The sequence below is a fragment of the Octopus bimaculoides genome, chromosome 21 (assembly GCF_046866305.1).
Source record: "Octopus bimaculoides isolate indiv1 chromosome 21, ASM4686630v1, whole genome shotgun sequence".
Lineage (NCBI taxonomy): Eukaryota > Metazoa > Mollusca > Cephalopoda > Octopoda > Octopodidae > Octopus > Octopus bimaculoides.
Window position 1 is genome coordinate 7,328,120 of NC_142948.1, and position 15,000 is coordinate 7,343,119.

The 15,000-nt window shown below is 38.0% G+C and overlaps 1 protein-coding gene across 4 annotated transcripts in view; it reads right to left on the minus strand.

Moving 5' to 3' along the window:
- The window catches only part of LOC106882018 (spermatogenesis-associated serine-rich protein 2), a 132,412-nt gene that overhangs the window by 113,147 nt on the left and 4,265 nt on the right, over positions 1 to 15,000 (minus strand). The window contains exon 1 of one of the 4 annotated variants that reach the window (XM_014932572.3): positions 10,684 to 10,921. The exons of the other annotated variants lie outside the window; for them this stretch is intronic. The gene's annotated coding sequence lies outside the window, so the exon portion shown is untranslated. Of the gene's footprint in view, positions 1 to 10,683; positions 10,922 to 15,000 lie in introns of those variants that run through there. 4 annotated transcript variants of the gene reach the window in all.

The following is a 15,000-nucleotide window of genomic DNA, read 5'->3' on the forward strand; positions in this document are numbered from 1 at the left end:
TAACGCCAACCACCCCGAGAGTGTAGTGGGTGCTTTTTACATGCCACTGGCAAGGGAGCCAGTCACGTGCCGCTGGCATCGACCACGCTCGAATGGTGCTTTTTACGTGACTCCGGCACTGGCATATATAATATGCGGACGATGTCAGTGCCGGTGTTCACTCACTCTCTCTCCGCACACAAAAATGAAATGCATTACATACTCGGTTAGAGTTTCGGCACCAAAAATTGCAAAGGGAAGGTGGAAAGAAACAGCAAAAAAAAAAAAAAATTCGAAAATGGGGGTGGAGTGAAATTTCCGAGGGTTCACCTCCCCCTCACGTTTTCCGGACAAAAAAAAAAGTGTTTTGTGGTACATCAGAAAGTAAAAAATTTCCAATGATTACGGGATGCGGGAGTCCGGTTTCCCCCCAACTTTTTCCCGAACAAAAATAAGGGGTCTGCGGCACATTAGCAGGTCAGGGTACTTGATTCCACGCAAAAAATCCGATGTTTTGTTTGTTGTTTTTTCTTAGTGAAACTCGTACTTCCCAAAATTTACCCAAACCGATCTTCTTAACTACATAGTCATGACTATTAAATTAATTTTAATCTTTCATTTCAAAAATGTTTCCCTTGCATCTTTTCTTCTAATATTTTTCGTTCACCATAATCATTTTAGACATGGATTATTAATTCTAATTGATTAAAATCGCCTCAGCTTACGACACTCAGATACGTTAACACCTACTCGACTATTAAAATCGAACTAGATCGTATCTAATGTATTCATTGTGTTGTACGATTCATTATTCTCAGAAAGAAAATCACGCACATCACACAGAAATACACACCTACTCATAAAGCCTTCGTGCTCACTTATAAACACGAATTCACTGAAGAAAAAAATTGCTTATATCATCGGCTGGCACGTAAGTATACATGCGTGTACGTAAACATGTATACACAGACCGAGTTGACAACAGCGTTCAATAACCTCTAACCAATTAACTGCTCAATAGGAATGATGCACCGTATGACAAGGTCTTAAACAATACTGAACCGTTTATCCGGCTTCCAGATATCCGGGAATGCTGTGCAAGATCGTGCAATACACTGCACATTGTATTCAGCAAACGAAACCTGTTTTTGAAGTTGGATAATTTGCATAAGGTATTTTAAAAAGAGTTTTAAACTGTACTTTTTTTTAAGTGGATTGATAAAAAAATTAAGCAGACTCTGCTTTAAAAGTGTATTATTTTTATTCTCTTATTCCATTACTTGTTTCAGGCATTTGACTGCGACCATGCTGGAGCACCACCTTTTAGTAGAGCAAATCGGCCCCAGGACATATTCTTCGTAAGCCTAGTACTTATTCTATCGGTCTCTTGCCGAACCGCTAGGTTACGGGGACGTAAACGCACCAACATCGGTTGTCAAGCGATGGTGGGAGGACAAACATAGACGCACACACAAATATATATATACAACGGGCTTCTTTCAGTTTCCGTCTACCAAATCCACTAACAAGGCTTTGGTCGACCCGAGGCTATAGTAGAAGACACTTGCCCAAGGTGCCACACAGTGCGACTGAACCCGGAACCATGTGGCTGGAAAGCAAGCCACTTCCATTATAACTTGACATAAAAACAAGTATGCGTGTGTGTGTGTGTATTTTACTTATACACAACTAATCAGACTTTGCTATGGAAACAAAGAGAGATTTCAGCCACGAGATGGTGCTCTGCAGATAAACTCCAGGTAGTAAAAAAATAAAATAAAATAAAATAAAACTCCGATCAACAAGACGAACAGAAATATCGTCACTCCGTCCTCAGCAAACTAAACTAGTAGCTATACACATCAAGAGAATATTGATTTCAAATTTTGGCATAAGGCCAGCAAGTTCCAGGCGGGTGTAAGTCGATTAGATCGATCCCATTGTTGAACTGGTACTCATTTTATCAACCTCAAAAGGATGAAAGGGCAAAGTCAACCTCGGCGGAATTTGAACTCAGAACACGGAGACAGATGAAATGCCACTAAGCATTTTGCCCGGCATGCTAACAATTCTGCCAGCTCATCGCCTTACATCAAGAGAAGGAATTTCAACTATGTTTCGTGGTCTGCTACCACAACAGCTCCTTTATAGGATCCAGTTAGCTCAAGACATCATCAGGAGGAACCATGTCCGGTTTCGGCCCCTACTCCTCTACCGTTTTGACGTGGCGCCCCCCCCCCTTTCGGAGGTGTCTTCAGCTCTGGTGTTGGGTGCATGTCTTCTTTCTTCTATTCCCTGGCCTCTTCGATGCAGCATCAACGAGTGTCAGCGTTCGACTGATCGTCATGTCAAATTCCCCTTTTTATATCTGCTGCTAGGGTCCAGTAGGCAGCACCAGCAAGTTGTCACATGACACTGTCTAAACTTCCCGCTGCTAGGCTCCAGCAAGTAGCCCCAGTTGAGAGTTTTCTAGTAAAAGAATCTTAGCAGCACTTTTAAAATAGAGTCACAAGATTTAATATCAGCGGGATTCGCCCTAGTTAAATAAGAGCCAGCAGACAAGAGCAACTTAAAACTCCGGAAAATACAAGAAAATACAAGTCAGCCGGATTTTATATTTTCCGAATTGTGACGTGTAAAAAGCCATTGAGTAGGAGATCAGGAAAACTGAAGCAGTTGTGTAATGTAGGTTTTTGACCGCCTCCTTCTTCAAACATAACTCAGCATTGGCATTCCGTCAGTTACGACGACGAGGGTTCCAGTTGATCCTATCGATGGAACAGCCTGCTCGTGAAATTAATGGCTGAGCACTCCACATTCCCTTAACGTAGTTCTCAGGAAGCAACACAGAATATGACAAAGCTTGCCTTTTGAAATACAGGTACTACCCATTTTTGCCAGCTGGAGTGAACTGGAGCAATGTGAAACAGTCTTGCTAATGTGTCGCCGGGAATTGAACTCACGACCTTACAATCGTGAGCCGAACACCCTAACCACTAAGCCACGCGCCTTCACTTAACTATAGCAAACACACGTATATAAAGTGGCTGCCCTGTGAGTCAATTAAATATGTGAAGACGCGTGACCTACGGGTAGGGTGTGGATCGTACGATCGTGGTTTCGATTCCAGGACCGAACTAGATGGTGTGGTGTGTTCTTGAATAAAACACTTTCATGTAGCTCCAGTACACTCGAACTGTAAATGCGATGGACTGGTGTCCCAGCATGTGGCCCAGCGATTAACGTGTTGCACTCACGATCGGAGAATCGTGGCTTCGATTCCCGTACCGAGTAATGCGTTGTGTTCTTGAACAAAACAGTTTCTTTCTTCTAATTCCAATCCACTCAGCTATAAATGAGTGACCCTGCGATGGACCGGTGCCCCATTCAGTTGCGAGGGGGGGGGGGGATCTTGGTCACTTATACGAAGGGTTGCTGAAAAGTTCCTGACTTTGGGTAAAAGAAAATACAGGATCAGTTAATTATGATTTCATTCAACATATTCCCCTCTCAGATTCACACACTTATTGCAGTGGTCCTCCAGCCCTGTAAAAGAACTGGGAAGGTTGGGCCTCCAACCAGGCCTTTCGTGACACCCTTAAAACCAGGAACTTTTCAGCACACCCTTGCACATCGCGGAAAACGGGTAACTGTGCTTATGAGTCCTAGGGCAGTAATTTCCAAGGCTTGATGATGATGATGATGATGATGACGATGTGCGGTGCACACACCCCGCGTTACGCCACTGAACTGAGAGGTCAAATAACTGGAGGGAAAAGGCTAAAGTAAATACTACACAAACATATCGTCACGTTACGGCATACCTTCCAGGCAAGAACGACACTTCGCCGACCTTAAAATTTCAGAATTTAGAATATGAATATGCAGAAATACCTTTCTTACCAACCATCGAAATCCCAGCCTATATCTGTGAATGAAGCCAGAGACGGAAATGCTTCGTCATAAACTACTAAAACAAACATTTAACTTCACTTAAGCCGGTTTTCCTTACCTCTAAATTTGTTAATTATTCCGTACTTGATTTCCTCTTATACATTTTTATCTAATAGTGCTTTTTTCCATAAATACACATTCTTCTATTTATCTAAACTATTTCCTCTTATTATCTTCTGAATTATCTACTACAGTAATCGCTCGCTATATCGCGGTTCACCTATCGCGCCCTCAGTACATCGCGGATTTTTCTGGCTAGTATATGTAAATCTATATGGCAGACTCCTCAGTATATCGCGGGTTTCTGCGACCGATAGGTATACTCTTTTACTTGTTTCAGTCATTTGACTGCGGCCATGATGGAGCATCGCATTTAGTCGAGCAAATCGACCCCAGGACTTATTCTTTGTAAGCCTAGTACTTATTCTGTTGGTCTCTTTTGCCGAACCGCTAAGATACGGTGACGTAAACACATATATTAGATTCTAACTATTTCTGTGGTAAAATAAGCATTTTCACGCCTTAAAATTAATAAATTAATAAATAAAAATACAGAACAGTACTGCACTGTATAAAACATTAATTAAATATATTAAAAGAAAATTCGTAGATGAGTAAACAAAAAATATGAAACCATTATTTCTATACTAATTTTGTGAATTTTGTCAACCTCGCTTTTCAGTTTGTAAAATAGGAATTTAAATGTAATAAAGAGAAATTTAAAGTGCCCACGTGATAACTGTAAACCTACTTTTGGGGCACCCTGTATATATGTGTGCGTGTAATATAAATATATATATATATATATATATATATATATATATATATATATATTTAAAAGACCTGCGCCCACCCAGGGCCGCAGGTCTTTTAAATGGCGGTGCCCCAGCATGGCCACAGCTCATGAGCTGAAACTAGATAAAATAAAATAAAATGAAAAAATATATGTTTATAATATGGAGTCTCAACGTCGAAGATGACGTATAAGCGTTCAACTTTTGCCGAACGACCGGCATAAATTATTTGTTTGCAGCAAATGTATGTGCCGTACATTTGCTCACGCCTTCCATCAAATCGATGTTGCCTGAACAGGTGCACAGTGTACCATGCGTAAGGTGTCGAAGTGATCGTAGAGCAACGGAGAGATGAAATGTTCTTTACCCAAGAACACAACGCACCACCCTAGGAATTGAAAACCACGATCTTGCGATCACAATACTCTAACCACTAGGCCATGAGTCCTCGCACACACACACACACACACATAAACACACACATACACACATAAATATGACGAATGAGCCAAAACAAGAAAAAATACAATGAGAGGAGAAAGTTTAAACAAAGGTGTTATTAGTATAACGCTTGACAGGAAAGGTTTTAACGTTTCGGATGCTAGTCTTTCATCAGGCAGAAGGAGAAGGGAAAGTAGAAGAGGAAAATGTTTAGGGGCTGGGTGGAAATGCAACTCTATGGGGAGAAGTAAGGAAATATATGCATGTATGCCTTTCAAAACGAAGACGTAAACGGAAAGAACCGGTTCCGATTTAGAATCGAAACTTGAACTGCGGACTCGGTTTATTAAAAAAAAAATGTTATCGTCTTTAGAAATCGATGATGTAAAAATATCATTATTGATTTCTAACAATAACGTTTCAATAATTTTATAATTATTTCAATAATAACTCTATTGGTTTCTCACAAAAGCACGCAAGAAGTGAAATTTAGGAGGAGAGATAAGAATATTTGGACATCTCTTTCCCGACTTTAGCAGTGGCTACAAACATGAACATTCACCTTTCAGGAAAAAAAAAAAAGAAAAGAAAAAGGTTTCGTTTTATAACTGGTGCAAGACAAATTTTTGTGGAAAAAGAAAATATAATCAGGTTAACGTCGACCAGTTTTGCATTTTATTAATATTTATTTCAACAGTCTTCTGTTATTGGGACGGAAAACCTCAAAAACAGAACTATTGCTCCGATATTATTGATTCCTAAAAGATGAAATGTGAAATCGGCCTTTAAAAAAAGAGGAAGAACGAAACTAAATACGATATACAACAACCCAGAATCTATGTGTGAATCTATTCTGCGAAAACGAACGCCTTAGTTCCGCCTTCAATTAGGATTTCATATATTGGCATAAAGCAAAACTGGTCTAGGCAAGGGTTAAAGTTAATTGAACCAATTCAAAGGAGAAACAAGTCGATGCCGTAACACGAAATATGAAAGGATGGTCGTTTCGTCATTTCCCCAAACACTACAGCTACTCTGCGGTGTATCTACCTACACAAGTGTGCTCCGTTGATTTTGTTTCCTCATAACTTTATGAAAAACGAATATCTTTTGATGAAATTTTCTACAAATATATTTCAGATGGCGTAGATTGTGATTATATTGGAATTAGCTGTGAATTTTAGAAGGATAAATAAGAATGTGAGACACTTCTTTCCAAATATGGACATTCACCTTATTAAAAAAAATAAAGGTTTCGTTTTATAACAGATGCGAAATTAATTTTTGTAGAGAAAGATAATATAGCCGGGTTAACGATAACGAGGGCGGCGAACTGGCAGAATGATTAGCACGCCCGGCGAAATGCCTAGCGGTATTTCGTCTGCCGTTACGTTGTGAGTTCAAATTCTGCCGAGGTCGACTTTGCCTGTCATCCTTTCGGGGTCGATTAAATAAGTACCAGTTACGCACTGGAGTCGATGTAATCGATTGAATCCCTTTGTCTGTGCTTGTTTGTCCCCCTATGTTTAGCACCCTGGGGGCAATAAAGAAATATAGTCGGGTTAACATCAACCTGATACGTATTTTCGTATAATTCACACGAGTCAAATTTGTTTCTTTATAAATTTAAGAAAAATGGATATTTTTTAATGAAATTTTCTACAAATACCTTTCGGATAGTGAATATTATAACTATACCGAAATTTAATGTGAAAAATGTTTTCGGAGAGGAAGGAGAAGAATTTTGAAAATTCAGCAAGTTGACTTTTTCTTCATAACTTTCAGAAAAAAAGTATTTTTTTAATGAAATTTTCAACAAATATCTTTCAGATTGTGTGTATTACTAATATATCGGAATTTAATATGGAAAAAGAGTGGTGGGCACGCACACATACAGACTGACATAAAACACAAATATAGCTACAAAATGAAACTTGAAATGTTGAAAAAAAAAATGTGATCTGTACAAGCACGTATGTGTGCGCGCGCCCACAAACTGTTTTTCTCCTTTTCACAGAAAAAACCTCTTTCGTTTCTTTATATAGTGTAATATGATGAACATATTCACATCCAGTACAGATTGAATTGACCAACACCTAGCTATTGTTTAAACATATCTCTTGAACAAGGAAATTCCGAAATAACATCTGCCTCATGTGGTCGGGAAGCAAGCTTCTATAAAAATAAATTACGATTTGGTTTTTTTTTTAACATCAAATGTCTATGAGGGTTCATCCGAGTAAAATAGGAATGAAAGGGGACCAAAGACAAAAAATGGTTGAGAAACACTGATCTAGGAGAACATTTTGTCAGGGATGGCCACACCCGCCTATGAGTTGACAGCCACTATATAAGATATATATATATAGTAGACGAAATATTGTACGGTTTACTGTGTTCACGCACGAACATGTTGACTGGCTTCTACTACTTATATAATATATAATATGGCACAATGTCTTCCAGTTTTATTGTAATAAGAGAAGACAATATGCCATGTGCCTGAAGCAATGACCTATTTGGAGTTTGTTAAGCTTAATTTAATTGAATGCTCTTTCTTCAGCACCACTTGAGTGTAGAATCTTCAACTGCAGACAGATACTTAAATATTAACCAGCCAGCCATCTTCCAGCGTCAAAAGAGTGTGGAATAACCAGTAAAACATCTACGATTGTAGAGTAATACTTAGATATCAACCTACCATTTGTCTTTCAGCGTTACAGGTTGTAGATGGATACCTTAACAAAACATCGATTCTAAAATGATACTTGTCCATCACAACGATTCCTACTTTGCTATATGTGTATCGTCTGCATAAGTATGCAGACGATACACATATAGCCAAAGGTTAAAACTTCGTCTCAAACATTTGTCGGGGAAATTATGTTATTTGGCAACATTCTATGAATAAGCTAGAAACTCAGTTTTACTTAAACATATCTTTTACTGGTTTCAGTCATTGAACTGAGGCCATGCTAGGGAACTTTAGTCAAAGGAATCGACCCCCAGTAGTTATTTTTTTAAAGCCTAGTACATATTTCATCGGTTTTTTTTTTTTGCCGAATTGCTAAGTTACGGGGACGTAAATATACCAATATCGATTGTCAAGCGGGGAGGGGGCACACACACACACACACACACACACATATATATATATATATATATATACACACACTTGCTCAAGAACACAACGCATCACCCGGTCGTAGAATCGAAATCATGAACTCAAGATCGTGAGTGTAATACCCTAACCACAAGGCCACTAGCTAACAAAAAATAAGCCAAAAATACTGTAACTATCAACAAAAAAAAAAACAGAAAAAGACACCTGAGGAAAAATTTATTTTATTGAATGAAAGGCACCACCTGACAGCGAATTCTTTAAGAATTCACTTTTAAGCAGTGGCGGCTCGTAGATAAAATTAGTTGGGGTGCTGCAGTTCCGCAGTGCCATAAACACGAGCCGCCACTGCTTTTAAGTAACTTTTTCAAGGAGACTTTGTAACAGCAATTTTCTAAAAATCAAGAACAGCTCTGAAACAAACATTCACTTACATTTGAAATACTGGTTTGAAATTTTGGGATAAGGCCAGCAATTTCGGAGAAAGGGGTAAGTCGATTACATTAACCTCCAGCGCTCAACTGGTACTTATTTTATCGACCTCGAAGAAATAAAAGGCAAAGTCAACCTCGGCGGGATTTTGAAGTCAGGACGTAAAGACGTACGAAATGCCACTAAACATTGCGTCCGGCAAGCCAGCGATCCTGCCAGTTCGCAGCCTTAACACACATTTGAAATATTACCTTCATTAAATAATCTGTTTATTATGGATTTAGTTATAATCCCAATGAAGAAAAACATCTGTACAGCTTAGGTGATTTTCTTCACCTTTTTACGTCATCTCCTCTCAGACAAGATATTTTTGTTTCAAATATACTATCCAATTTCATAAATTCACCCAAAAATTTCTTAAGAAAATAACGCCCATTCACTATCTAGCAGGTAACATCTCTTCTCCTCACACACACACACAAAAGAAAGAAAGAAAAAAACAAATTGAAATTGTAAAATACGACACAAAGAACAGCCTGATAAAACAGTTAATATATATTTCCAACAACACTGGCCTTGAGAAGGCTGTTTGCAAACAAATGAACCGGATAGAGTTTATAGTTACAAAATTATGAAAAACAAAAATTCTGCAGTGTTTCAAAAAAAGCTAAAGAACCTTATTATTAATTGCCATTTCTAGACATAACCAAATCGTTGAGACATTCCTCGGAATTTCTTTGTTCGCAAAATCATAAAAGCAAAACTCCACTAATTGCCTATTTTCAATGCAAAAGTCTTTCAAGTTGAAATCACACACAGACAGACACACATACATACATGCACACACACACACATATGCACGCATTCACACAAATACACTAATACACACGCTAAATGTAACTAAAACAAAGACAGCAATATTATGAACGAGATGGCAATACATCGAGATTCTTCGCACATTAAGAGGAGGACTTAGCGTAAATCAACCCTTCCTACCTACATTTTTTAGGCGAAGCTGTGTGGTTAAGAAGTTTGCTTCCCAACCACATGGTCTTAGGTTCAATCCCACTGCGCGACACTTTGGACAAACCCGATCAAAGCCATATGGGTGGATTTGGTAGAAGGAAACTGATAGAAGCCCGCCGTGTATGTGTGTGTGTGTGTTTGTGTTGTGTTTGTTCCCCACAACAGCTTTGCAACCCGTGTTGGTATGCTTGCGTTCCCGTAACTTAGCGGTTCGGCAAGAGACCGATAGAATAAATTCCAATCTTTAATCTTTTTCAAAACGTAAGTACTGGGAACGATTTGTCTAGGCGGTGTCCCAGCATGGCCGCGGTCCAATGACTGGAATAAGTAAACGATAAAAAGATACGCCTGGAATAAGCCGAAAGACGATCAGAATCAAAGATCGTAGGACGGCACTGAAGACGCCCCACCCGGGGTATAGCCGCCCATAACGCAGAGAAAACTAAATATGTTAGGAGCCTGACCGGCCATTAATCAGTTTGTGCCGGTCGCCGTCGAGACGTCAGGTGTTTGTCCGGGTCCCATTTTCTGACCCCGCACTGCCGATTTCGTCAGCAAAATCGCGATAACTGCGGCCCCGCAAGGTGGTGGGGAAGGGAGGCTGCGGTAGTGAGTGTCGCCGGCCATTCTCTGCAGCGACGCCATCCCGGTTATGTCCGCAGGGCACGACTGGAACACGCTATTTGTTCTGGAGTGTGTACTCTTCCCGCTTTATCTTCTGTTGATTAACATTTCCCCTCCTTTTTTTTTTTAAATTTTACAAAGGGAATCGTGAACAAGGTAAAATGCGATAAAATCGTAAAGACTTTATCAAAGGCGGGAATATTCGGTGGAAAGCCTGAATGCGTCAGGAAATTATTAACACCGGGAAATTCCCGCATAATACGGGAACGTCGATAAGCTTTTATATATATTAAATATAGAGAAATCACCGACCTGAGTATTTCTGTTGCTTCGTTTTCTTTTCTATTTCTTTTTCTTCTTTTTGTCTTAGTTCTAAACGTTTATAAAGCGATGAAGATGCAACAAATCATCATCACCATTATTATTACTATTTTATTACGATATGTGCCTGGAGAGAAATAAGCTACACCAGCACCCAGGTGGAAAATAGCTTGACACAACAATAAAAAAAATCTTTCATCCTTCTATGTTTGATTCAACTGTTTTTGTTATTCGTTTATTTATCTATCTGTCTATTTTATTTGTTTTGGCATTTTTACATTTCTGTGAAAATAAAAAACGTATGAGCTTGCATGAAAAAGAAACCATATATACGAAGAGAGAGAGAGGGGGGAATACAGGAAGGGAGGGAGTTTCGTCGTGTTCTTGGTAAACAAAGACACCACCCAGTTTCAGACAATTACACAATATTGCATTCTCAAGACGTCGCTTTCTATTCACGTCTGTGGAATATGTGCAAGAAATATTTATTGAGCTGGTGCATCTGTACGTTTTATATTTGCTGTCTGTGTGCATTGATAGAGACAGGCAGAGAATGAAAGAGAGAGAGAAAGAGAGAGAGAAAGAGATAAAAACAAAGACAGACAGAAAGCAAGACAGAGATGGAGAGAGAGAGAGAGAGAGAAAGGTGAACAGGCAGACAGGCAAACAGAGAGAGGAGAGAAAGAAAGAGAGATGGACACGGGTAGACGAAACGCATTCAAATAGAAAACAAGCAAATATGTGCGTGCATACGTGTGTGTGTGTCTAAGAACGTGATAAAAACATTGATGGCATGCATTTCGTAGCATAGCAAGAATGGTTGATTGCATATTCAAAGAAACCAGGATGTTGTGGGTTTTAGGTATATCGTTTTAACGCAACGATTGAAGAAAATCCCGGGAGAATCGAATGCGCCACAACCGTGTTTCGTCTTTCCTAGACAGGACTGTTTCGCATCGCTTTTCTACCACGTATTCTTCAGGAAAAGAAAAAATATGAAAGCGAATATCCTCTCATTTGGCCAATTAATATTCTGCCTGAAGTTGCGTACACACAACAGCAAAAGAGCATTAGGCACACACAGACAGACAGACAGATAGATAGATATAAGCACAATCGTCGTATATGCATTTTCATTGTAGTACATGTATATATGTCGCTAGATATATCTATATATACATCTGAATATGTTTTGTACGTGCATATGTTACTATATATATATATATAATGTCATTATATGTATACAGCAGTCGCTATATATACACACACACATGTATATGTTGTATGTATAAACGTGCATGTTACATACGTGCAGTTCGTATCAAAATATGTATGCAGCCATGCATACGTATAACCAATTACACAGTGCAGAGAAATTAAGAAAGAATTTTAAAAAATTAATGTATCTGATGATAAAGAAATATGTGCAATGCATGGAAATAAATGGTGCACCGATATAAACCGGTTGCACTCCGAACATATTGATAGCTGCAGCAAATATGTATGTAAACATAGTTACATGCATGCCTGTGTAGGTTCTCTTTTTGTCATAGCTGCTTCTACCTATCACATGCCTGGTCATCTATTGCAACACGCACTTGGTATTTTGTGGGTGTGTATGTGTGTTTATATGCGCTTTTGTGAGCGAGCATCAGGATGTAAGTACGTGTGCATGTGGGTAGATAGATAGATACATAGACAGATTCGTTAAATACACGACTCTATATATATTTGTATATAGCTACACATGTATACAATACATATACAAAGAGGAGGGAGAAAGATAGCTTGAGAGAGAAAGATGTGTCTATTATTTCTTTGGGTTGTAAGATAGGGGAAGAACACAATGCTTATATTAAAAGATTTTAGTTTATTAAATTAAAATATGGGCATGCATTTTTATTAATTTATTTCAGTTAGTCTTTTCAAAAGAAACGGGCAAAGAGCTTTATAATCCATAAATTGAATAATAAAGAAAAGAAAGAACATGCCTTCACTAGCACGCGGTATGGTGGTGCTCCTATCAACCAATATATATTGGTCTCGGAACATAACAGAGTTTCGATAAGCACCGGGAGTTTAAGTAAACCCTACAAATTATTTTCAAATAAAAAAGGTTTATGTGTGATGTATTTGTGGATGTGTACACATGCTAATATGAATATATATATATATATATATATAAAAGTAGGCTAAAATGCCAAGCATGTGTGTGTGTGTGTGTGTTTAGCAATGACAATAAAATAGAAGTGACGAGAAAAATGAAACGAAATGCCAGAGACAAAAGTGATGCTGCGAAAAATATAAATGGACAATAGTCTGTATTCGGTGGGATGATGAAGATGATGCCGGCGGTGATGGTGACGATGATGATGATGACTATTATTACGACGACGGCGATGTTGCTAACGATAATGGTGATGGTGGGTTGTACTCGCTTTCAAAAATTATAAAAAGTACGAGAGGAGGAAGTAGCAACTTTTCAATTAAGATTTGTTTTTCAGACAATAAACAAACGAATAAGAAACACTGAAGGACAGATTTCCGGAGCACTACAACCACCACTTTGTAACAATGGAACTAAGTTGAAAGTAATTTTCACCGAAACCGTATATATTTATTTATAACTAAGCTTTAATCACACAGACACACATTCGAACATAACAAACACTCACATCCATATACACACATTAATACTCCACATTCATTCATTTTATATATGCGTCCAACACATTCATTCACGCACACACACAAACAGACATTCCTTCAAGCTCTCACAGTGCGTATATACAAGCACGCACGCTCAAACACACACATATGCATAAACACAAACACAAATGAATATGACTGTAAAATATTCATAATATATAAGGAATTCGCAAATTAGATTAATTAAACGGGACACATCAGCTCTCATCGGGACGCAGACAATGCGTACAACCATGTTAGCGGCAATTTGCTTCCAGATTCCCACTCACATAGGGATACATACAACGTGTGGCATACATATATATATATATATATATATATATATATATATATATATATATATATATATATATATATATATATATATATATATATATGCGGTGTTATACTTGTGTATTAAATAGGATTATTTTATACTTGATTTTTAATTGAAAAAAAAAAAAAGAAGGAATGGGTGTGACTAATTTGTGCATGGGGTAAAGACAAAACTATGAAGGGAAAACGGGAAAACAATTGTACCAAGATTTAACACTAAATTAGTGGGGTGCGACTTATTCTCGAGCAAATGCGGTGTGTGATGCTGTTGTTTGTATTATTACATATACTGATATTGTACGATTGTCTTCGTTAGTAGCCTAATAATGCTAGGATAACAATTAAGGGTTTCTCGTTTTGGTAGGAAATGTGACGCGTATGCACACAGACACACACAGAGATAGATAGATAGCTAGAGAGAGAGAGAGAACAAAAAGCATGCATGTGTTTGTGTGTATGGCATCCTGAAATTTAAGATTCCAAACGGAAATTTCTCAAAGCATGAAGCAAAAAGCCGGTATATCCTGGGTTTTACGCATGCACTTGTGTTCAATAAGATTTAGTACAATCAATGAAAGACACGTCATTTTTAAGATGGAGTTCCTTTAGGGTTTATTCAGACTTCAGAATAAGGGTGAGGGTAAGTTCTAAGTTTAGGGTTTAAGCGTTGTAGATTTAGGTTAACGATTGAGAGTTAAAGTTGCGATTCAGGCTTAGGGTAAAGAATTAAGCGATGGAATGGTCACGGCCGGAAAGCTACAGTTGCTTTGAAATTACTTTGCGCATTACTCATGACTCATCTTTGGTGCATGCAAGAAATATAATAAAAAGTAAAGTGGACGGCTTACTTTCACCTTCACCACATTCAAAATAAGAAAGAACCATTCTCTTCCCAATTCAACTCCAGATTTTTTTCAACTAACTCATATATAATAAAAGACATAAATTTTCTGTAAAAATATAATTCCTGATGAATCTCTCAAAGCACTAAATAAATAATTATCCAAAATTCCTTTTTCTTAATATATAAAATCTGCACGGCATTTCAAGCAACAATCTATCTATTTATCAATATATATATATATATATATATATATATATATATATATATATATATATATATATTGTAACCACATGTGAATTGTTGGCAATTTTTTAATCTTTGCCTTCCTTTTCTATTGGACTTTCCTCTGTTTCCGAAGAAGAGCTTTGCTCGAAACGTAAAACCACCTTTCCACCCTTGAGCATCTATCTGCTAATACTTTACATGTACCACATCCTCGC